Here is a 10,187-nt window from a genome sequence, read left to right on the forward strand (position 1 = left end):
GGGGGGCGGGGGGTAGGGGGGGCCCTCCCCCGCCCCCCCCCCCCCTTTCCTGCCCTGCCAGGCCTTTTTGGGGGAAACCCACGCACTTGTTTTTATTTTTAACTCAGGGGGTCTCTCCTAACCTTCCTACCAGACCTAAAGGGTCTGGTATGAATCTGAAGGTGGACCCCATGCTGTTTTTTTCTTTTCTTTTGCTTACATTTTTTTTTAAATTCTGCTCGCTACCTCCAAGGTAGCAGGCAGAATAACTGAGCCGGATGCTGCTCGGCAGCATTCGGCTATTCACTCACTTCCGTTCGACCCTTATGAGAATAGGGGCAAATGGCGGAAAGTGGACTGCTGGAGGTTCAGCTCAGTCGATCCAGATGCTGGATCGGCTGAGTCAAACGTGTTCTTCACTTCAACTCAGCCGAACATGCTGAGCATGTTCGGCTGCACCAAAGGGAGCAAAAGTCAGCTGACGTACAGCTGATTTCAGCCGTACAGGGCTGAAGTGAATAGCCAAACTGCTCACTTCACTTCGCAGCTTAATAAATAACCTCCTAAGTGTTAAAAGAAAATGGTCAGGTATCACCATATCCTCATATCACCTTCTCAGAATCTATTCAGTTGGGTTTTTATTTACTTAAGGCAAATAGCCTGTTCACTTTGTAAGGGAATTTTAACTTTGCAAAGGAATTTTATCTTAGCATAGTTATTTATGTGATGCTCTGCTGACTTCCATCATCCAATCATGTCCAAGCAAAAATACAGTGAGGGGAAACTGGAGCAGACAAAATCTGGAGCAGCTGTACATGGCAACCAATCAGCTTCTCTCTTTCATTTTCAAATCTTAACTCGACAAACTAAAGACATACGCTGATTGATTGCCATGCACTGCTGCTCCAGATTTTGTCTGCTCCAGTTTTGATATATTCCCCTCAGTGTTTTTGATTTTTGCTTGAATGGGAAAGCTTTTATGTGATATTACACACATGCGTCAATAAAGACGTATTTTCCACCACTTTGGAGTGCTCCTGTCTTCCCATGCTCGTATTCTGACAGCGACATCCATGTGTCACCGTTGCACCCGCTAATATTTTAGGGGCCATACGGTAAGGAGTGTGATAGGTTCATGGACATTTTTTTTTCCCCCCTTGCACACAATTGGGTATTCTATGCAAAGTGAATTTTCACCACATTCACTAAGCTAAGTGAATATTTCCTTCCCTTACAGTTCCTTGACAGAAAAATCAATTTTTTTTAATGGACTTCTCCATCACTTAGATATATAGTAAACAGAACTTATTGAATAGATTCTGACAAAGTGATATGAGGACATGATGTCATTCGAACTTGGTACATGAATGGGCATTTGTTTGCAAATATCACAATTCCACAATAGGCTTGTTTATTTGTCCATAACTGTATGATTACTTACAAAGTAACATATCCTAACATACATACATACTAATACTTATATATACACTGTTGTTATACACACACACACTAGACTTTCGTTTGCCAATATTTTCTTGTACAACTATTTCTTTTCTTTGTAGTTTTAGGGGAAAAAGTTGTCTTACTGTAAATAAAAATAATATAGTTTATTCTATAGTCTGTCCCATTTAAAATTATACTAAATTGATGTTTCTTGTATAAAGCGTGGCAAAGACATTTGCAAAAAAAATCAATTTTGCTTGATTTGAAAAAAACACAGAGAAAACAAAGCTAAAAAAAAATTAATGGTAGAAATTCAAGCTAAAAAGTTGATTAAGGCTGATTAGGGTTAATAAGAGGTTAATTAGAAATAAAATAAATAAAATAAGAAAATTTTTACTTGTAAAGTTTTTTCTTAAGTAATGTCATATGGGTGCTTCAAATGCAATTTAGTATTGAAAAATGCAAGGTTATGCATTTGGGAGCAAAGAACATGCCTGCAAACTACTATTTAGTAGGTCTACTAGGGAAGTCAGACATGGAGAAAGACCTGGAGGTCCTGGTAGATCACAGATGGCAATAGTATGCAATGCCAAGCAGCGCCAGCAAAGCATGCAGCATAATATGCTGCATTAAAAGCGGGATTTTGGCAAGAGATAAAAATATACCGTATATACTCGAGTATAAGCCGAGATTTTCAGCCCATTTTTTTGGGTGAAAAGTGCCCCCCTCGGCTTATACTCGAGTCAGCGCCATGTATCATCTTACTTACCTCGCCGAGCGTCGCGTCACTGCTGCTCCGGTGTGCGGCGCTCCGAGCGGGGTCATCTGGCAGTCTCCAACCACTTACAGAGCTAGGTTATTGTTTTTCTTTTAAATAAATATTAATGTCATTTTATTGGTATCTATCTACCAGTAGCTGCCTCATTTCCCACCCTCGGCTTATATTCGGGTCAATACTTTTTCCCAGTTTTTTTTGGTAAAATTAGGTACCTCGGCTTATATTCGGGACGGCTTATACTCGAGTATATACGGTAATTGTTCCATTCTATAAATCGCTGGTTCGGCTACACTTAGAGTATGCAGTTCAGTTTTGGTCACCAATCCTTAGGAAAGACGTCCTCGAACTTGAGAGAGTTCAGAGAAGGGCTATAAAACTTATAAAGTGGTTGACTTTTTTAGGATGTATCACTTAATTTAAAAAATAAAGTTGATAAAAGCCTTTAAAACAACCTTAACCAAATAAAACGTCCCCTTCACCTTGACCTTCCCATTGACTCCAATGCATTTTCACAAATTGGTGAATGTTGTAGATTATGGTTCCTTCTACACAGTGCTACTATATAGCATCCCATTTAGTTTATATACTTTTTCTGTTACTTTTACATTAATAAACAAAAACTTGGCTTATTCCTTGATCGCAGTATTGCCCTTCTAAGATAAACAAGGTTTCAACACAAAACTTGATGGGAATCTTTCAAATAGTAAATTTGGGTTTATTCAATAATGCAGTGCAAATTATATTAATATCCATTACAACCAATTGCATGTCTTTTTGAAGATCAGTAAAAGTATTTCTGCTTGCTATAAGTAACTGCATTCTAGTCTTCAGCATTGCCAAATATACCAGAATATGTATTTTATATTTGCACCCTCCTGTTTCTCAGATTATGTTGATTGCATAATTTTCTAAGGTCCCTGTACAAATATCAAGGCCATGGGATGCCATCATTGCCATTTGTAGCTCTCATTTTACAACAGCAGTTGTTAAAGTGGACCTGTAACCCCCTTTCACTAAAAATCACATCATCATGCTGATTTTAAATCATATTACATTCATTAGTTTAAAAAAAATGTTTTGTTTTTTTACAAATAGAGTTTATCCACTTACTGGTCCACTATGACACAAATGATGTAATTGTCCCCAGGCATTGCATCCTGGGAAGATTGCATCAGTAGTGCATTGCTGGGAAATCTCATCTGTAATCTCACGAGATCTCAGGGAAAGGCATTTTCCTCCCCTGAGATGTGCATGGTCACATGTCCTAGTCACAAGTCTAGTCACATGTGTCAGAAATCCAGGAAGTAATAGGAGAGCTAGTAATCTGCCCTTAGTAAACATGGCTGCTGTCAGAAGACTGGGGAAGAAAAGAGAAATAAGAAATGCAAATAATACAAAGCCTGCAATTATCTAGAAGTATGTGTTTGTAGATTGTCATTAGTAAACATTTCTAAAGGTGTGTTGGTTGTCATTTTAAAGATATGGGTAAAGTTCCCCTTTAAGTTAAAGCAGGTGTGCATATTTGGCCTTGGCAATCATTTTATGCTAAATAAATCCCCTTTTTTTTTTTAGCAGTGTAGGTGTTTATAGTATCATTTTTTTCCCACTGTTAACCATTGCAGGTTTTTGTAGCTGGTTATGCTTCTTTATCTTCCCTCTAAACATCATAGTTTCATTAACAGCCCAATTATTTTTTCAAATATGACACAAAATATTTAAAAATGCATCAGTGGGGGACACAACTCCACACAACTACTGTGCTTAAAGAACTCCAGCAATTTAAAAAACCCTTGTGGGGCTAGCCCTGCACTTCAAGGGATAAGTGCTTGTTTTTTATAAGGGGCTCGTAAAAAGCAGATATACTTACTTCATGCACGGTCTTGCTGGGGTGCTAGACCACTCCCTGCAGCCTCTTCTCCCCTCGGCTCCAGGGAGGTCTAAGGACCACTGACTTGCATTAGATGTGAGGACACTGAGGGGAATTCCACACAGCCAGAATGGAGGGGAGAGAGGGGAGCACTGACCACAGTTGAACCGAGGATCAGTAAATCTGCTTCATTTGACCCTCCCTCAGAATTTAACTCCTGAAGTAGCCCCACCGCAGGTGTACATTTTTTACATTTCCAGAGTTCTTTTTTAAATAAACTGCACTTATGGATAAGTCAAAATGTGTCAGCTTCATATTTTTACACAAATCATTAACTTTTTTTTTTTTTTCTTTTACTTTTTCAGATATAAGCACTTGGTGATCCAGGAATGATATTTCTAATGGAAGATATAATTTTAAGACGTAAAACAATACAAAGTTCTTACTAATTACTATTTAAATTGTAATGTGCTGCTGATTTTCAGTTTTACTTCAATAAATTTTCAGGTCCTAAACTGTGAAAGTATTTATTGTTCTGAGCTGGCTACCATTTACTGTTTTCCCAAAGCAATGTTAAACAAGCTTTGATGGTTAGGGAGAATTGCTATACTTTAGCATGACTTGAAGAAAGGTCGTGATGGCCCTTAACCACTTGGAAGTGCCGTTGCCGCTGCGTTCCAGCGTGGAGCGCACTCGGCGACAGCGCAATGACGCGGGTGTGCGGCGCCGCTGCGTTCCACGCTGGAACGCGGAAGTGCCGAGTGGAGCATGCGGCTCCTCCCACCCGCACTTCCTCAAACATTTAAAACCGGCTTGGGGGAAATGAACGGCGTTCCCTTATTGCAGTCTGAACGCCTGCAAAACCCCAGCTAACGCTAACCCCTATCCTTAACTGGATGAAGTGACACTGCCTGCCTGCAGCTCCTGGGAGACCCCCTGATCCGGACCCCAAAACCATTGGAGCTGTGCCAGGAAGCAACCCCCAGGATCCGGATAAATACCTTGCGGCCTTATACTATCTGCTTTTGACTTTAATTTACCTCCATATTGGATATATTACCATTGATGCATTTATTACTTGATTTTGACTTTATTTTACTTTCATATTGGAGATCTTACCAGGGATGCATTTATTAATTGCATGTGACTTTAATTTACCTTCATAATTGAGATAATACCATGTAAGCATTTATTACTTGCATATGTCTTTAAGTTAACCCCGTACTGGAAAGTTCTCTATGGACTCTTAAGATAATTGGATGTGAATCTAACATATGCCTTTGTTACACAGTGATTACACCTGCAATACTAGGAGGTGTCTTTAAGTTATCTACAGATAGGGGGTATGAGGTAATACCTTCCCTGCCTGCATTATAAAAAGATCCCCAATTATTCGGGCAGATGATGTAATGAACTCCAAACTCTTTGCTTAAGATTAAGATTGACGCCTGGAGTTCAGTACTTGGAGTGCCATACTTTGAGGAATACACCCCTTAACTACTGCCACCCCTTCCTCCGCAGTTGTGGTTCATACTCGTTCACTGCAGGACGTGACACCACTTCATGTCCACAGCAATTTTTGCACATACATGTTAAAATCAAAAATTTGGGCTAGAAAACTGCTTACAACCACTAATCAATTATATATTTTCTAAAAGCAGAGGTCATTTAGAATAAAAAAAACTGCTAGTTGCAATGTGTTGATATTTGCACAAATGTTTATCAAATTGATATTTGTAGGAAACAATACACTAAAATAATTTTAATAGACACAAACACAATATAACCCACATTTTAGGAAAATAGAAAAGATGGGGTTGTGTCAGGCAAATAAATACCATACATGCCAAGCATTAAAATTGCACACGCCCATAAAATGGCAAAAAATACAGAGTTAACAATAATTGATAGCACTAAAATGATTGCTGTCACTCTCAAATTCGTGGCAACATGTAACATGTGGTTCAAACATCAATTTCTATGTGATAGCACAGAGGAAATGACAGTTCCTGTTAGGCTCCTAATGTCACCAATGGACCCCACAGAGACTAATGAAATACAGAAAGTGCTTCACCAGCTTCAGCACAAGGTACAGCGGGCAATGGCGGCCGGATAGGGGGGGTGTCACACCTTTCAGCGCCATACAGTAGAGCCAACCGATCACTTGTATGTGAAAAGCGACAGTCGGCTGAAGAATATTACTAAGTTTAGAGCTGCTGCTGGCCTTTTATATTGCAATCTTGAAGTGGTTAATTTTGTTCTTGTGTAGAACTGCCGAGAGGTAGGTCACTGCATAGCCATAGGCAAGTGCGGCCTGTTGCATTAGGGTGTGTACACAAATATACAAAAACATACACAGACCTGAGGCATCCCCTATTTCCATCTCTTCAACTCTCCCTTACCTGAGGTTATATGACTACCATCCTTGCTTCCTGATTGGATGGAAAGCCAGAGCCACACTCCCTTGCAAGCTTCCCAAGCACCAAGGACTGCAGGTGTTATGTGAGGAATGTCAGTGGAAAGTGCTGGTGCTCTTATCATTGCTGAGCCGGTCACAGAGAGATCTTTGTTGATGGTGAGTGTGATGGTGCTGAGGCGTTATGGGGGGAGTTGTATACTGGTATGCATAATGCAAAGGTAATTGTTGGAGTTTGTTACAGGCCCCCCAGCGATAACGAAGAGATAGAGACTTAGCTCCTAAAACAGATAGAAAGGGCTGCAAGGGCGGGGACAGTAGTATTAATGGGAGATTTTAACTATCCTGAGGGCTTGTTCACACCAAGAAAGAGGAGAGAGAACTAGAAAATATGGCACATGCATGAATCTATAACCGGCCTTTGTTCACACCAAATGCAGACCAGATCTGCATGAGTTTCTGCACACGCAGTGCAGTGTGTCATACTGCGTTTTTGATGCGTTCTGAGCCGTTTTTGGTAAAAAAAAAACAAAACATTTTTTTAGTTTAAAATGGGCTTTCTGTGTGTTCCAGGGTGTTTGCATGCGTTTTTGATGTGTTTGCATGCATTCCAGAGCGTTACAGAACAGGTAAAAAAGGGCTTGCTGCAGTTTTTTTACATGCTCTGGAACTGAACGCTGCAGTGTGAACTGGAGCACAAAATACCAATGGAATACATTGGATGCAGTTTTGATCCGGTCTGTAACTGCTCTCCTCTGCTCCTGGAACACGCTTGGTGTGAACTAGCCCTGACATTGATTGGTGTAATGGCACTGATGGAACAGTAAAAGGGCGGACATTTCTAAACTTATTGCATGACAATTGTATGGTACAGTTTGTAGAAGCCCCTACTAGAAATGGTGCTCTGCTGGATCTGGTCATCTCAAACAATGCAGAGCTTATTACAAATATTCATATTAAAGAAATACTGGATAGCAATGACCATAATATGATTTCATTTAACTTAAGTTGTAAACAACATTCGCATACTTGAAAAAAAAAAAAAACACTTAGCTTCAGGAGAGCAATTTTTCCCAAGCTGAGGGCTGCTCTTGAAGACTTAGACTGGGAGGGAATAGTTTCATCAAAAAACACAGAACAAAAATAGGAATGTTTCAAAACAATTGTTCGTAACCACACAGCAAAATATATTCCAGTAAGCAATAAGTTTAAAAGGCTAAAACCCATGTGGCTGATATCCAGTGGCGTAACAACCGGGGGGGCACATGCCCCGGGCGCAGGACTGAGGGGGGGCGCCGTCACGACCCCCGCTAAACAAAGCCCCTGGCTCAATCCAATGTTAAAAAAGCCATAAGGAATAAGAAAAGGGCGTTTTACAAAATATAAAAATGAAGGAACACTGTCGTCATTTGAAAACTACAAAGAATATAACAAAATATGTAAAAAGGAAATAAAGCTCACAAAGATTCAAAACTAACGACAGGTTGCAAAAGCGCGCAAGATAAACCCCAAAAAATTATTTAAATATATTAATAGTAAAAAGATCAGGTCTGAGCATTTAGGCCTCTTAAAAGATAACTCGGAGTTGGTAACTGGGGACAAAGAGAAGGCAAATCTATTAAACACTTTCTTCAGCTCTGTGCACACCAAGGAACAGGATGTATCTCAAATCCATAACGGGGATAGCAGTGCCATAGCTTCTAATGAACCACATTGTCTAACTGTTATTGGACCATATCAATAGTTAGCCAAAGTTAAGGTGAACAAAGCACCTTGACCAGATGGCTTACACCCACGTGTCCTCAAAGAATTGAGCTGTGTAATTTAAAAGCCATTGTATCTCATTTTTAGAGACTCTCTAATAACTGGCTTAGTACCGATGGATTGGCGCAAAGCCAATGTGGTGCCTATATTTCAAAAAGGTCTAAAGTCTTTGCCAAGTAATTACAGACCTGTAACTTAACTTCAATAATTGGGAAGATACTTGAAAGTTTGATCAAGGATCACATGCAATTGTTTTTGCTTGAAAATAATATCATAAGCGATAGTCAGCACGGATTCACAAAAGACCAAAGTTGTCAAACAAACCTACTTTCTTTTTATGAGGAAGTGAGTAATAAATTGGACAGAGGAATGGCTGTGGATATAGTAAACTTGGACTTTGCAAAAGCGTTTCACACAGTTCCCCACATGCGTCTAATGTATAAGTTAAGGTCAGTAGGTATAGAGCAAGGGGGCCCACAGTTTTTTGTCTGGAGATCTACTTTTCAAATGATGAGCTCAATGAGATCTACCAACAAAAACCACATCCTTTATTTAAAAAACAAGCACATTAAAATCGTTACTGGGACTACTGCCTCTCTCTCTCCTCGTGCTCTCCCCAGTATCTCTTTCTCCTCTCTGCTGTCTCTCTCTTGGCTGTCTCTTCTCGCTCTCTCTCCTCGCTCTCTCCCCTGTCTCTCTTGCGCTCTCTCTCTCCTCGTGCTCTCTCTCCTTGCGATCTCTCTCTCCTCGTGCTCTCTCTCCTTGTGCTCTCTCTCCTCGTGCTCTCCCCTGTATGTCTCTTTCCTCTCTGCTGTCTCTCAGTTGGCTGTCTCTTCTCACTCTCTCTCCTCGCTCTCTCCCCTGTCTCTCTCTCTTTGCTGTCTCTTCTCTCTCCACGCCCTCTCTGCTGTCTCTTCTCTCTCTCCTTGCGCTCTCTCTCGCAGCCTTCACATCTCAGCTGTCACAGGAGTTCCAGCACAGTGCTGTGCTAGAACTCCTGTAACGCCACCTGGTCCTTTAGATCCTTTAGTAGCCCATGCAAAAGGTATGGTGATAGCAATTCAATACAATGTTTGAATGCAAAGAACTAATCCAATAATGTGTAATGATATCACAGCTCTGGTTGTGGCGGGTATTGCTCACCACCCAATGCAGTGGCCTTGTGTGCATGTTGCTGAATTACAAATGAGATGGCTGTGAGTGCAAATTCTCAGGTGACCACCTTTTCAGAGTTTAACTAGATTGGACTAGCCTTAAGGAGACCAAGGGGGAGACTCTGATGGTAGTAATCACGTGGTATGTAATAATATCACAGCTCTGGTTTTGGGTGCTGCCCACCATCTGTGGCAGTGGCGCTGTGTGTATGCTGCTGACCACAAAAATAAAATGGTTGTGAGTTCTAATCCATGTGCAACCACCTTTCCATATTTATTGACTAAAATTGTAGAAACTGCAGAAACCAATAGCAACCAATTGGCTTTCTGACTAGGTAGCCTTCTATATGGATTGCTATGGGTTATTGCACTGTGGAAGCAGCAGTCAATATGGTGCCCTGTGGTTCAAGGCAATGGACTCTTGAAAAAAGAGTTTAAGAAGGGAAGAGTCTTTAGGAGGCCAAGTGGGACACTGCTCTAGGTCTGATGGCAGCAATTTAACAGAAATGTTTGACCATTAATCCACTAATTACATGGCAAGCATTGTTATCACAGCTCTGGTTTTAATCCCCTGGTTTTAATCCCCAATTGGGATATCAATTGGTTTTCAGACTAGGCAGGCTTTCATATTGGTGGCTCTGGGTTATTGAACTTTGCAGGCAGTTGAGATGGTGTCCTTTGGTTCAAGGCATTAAACCACTAATTGTATGGTAGGCAATGATATCCCAGGTCTGGTTTGGGCCCCACCCACCGTCTGAGGCAGTGGTGTTGTGTGTATGCTGCTGA

The 10,187-nt window shown here is 40.7% G+C and overlaps 1 protein-coding gene across 1 annotated transcript in view; it reads left to right on the forward strand.

The window, feature by feature from the left end:
- EPS8L3 (EPS8 like 3) overlaps positions 1-4,545 on the forward strand; it is a 74,483-nt gene extending 69,938 nt beyond the window's left edge. Inside the window, exon 19 of the mRNA XM_018566987.1 lies at positions 4,433-4,545. The gene's annotated coding sequence lies outside the window, so the exon portion shown is untranslated. The remainder of the gene's footprint in view (positions 1-4,432) is intronic.
- The last annotated feature ends 5,642 nt before the right edge of the window (positions 4,546-10,187 follow it).

Source organism: Nanorana parkeri, unplaced genomic scaffold (genome assembly GCF_000935625.1).
Source record: "Nanorana parkeri isolate BGI_ZX_2015 unplaced genomic scaffold, ASM93562v1 scaffold995, whole genome shotgun sequence".
In the NCBI taxonomy this organism is placed as follows: domain Eukaryota; kingdom Metazoa; phylum Chordata; class Amphibia; order Anura; family Dicroglossidae; genus Nanorana; species Nanorana parkeri.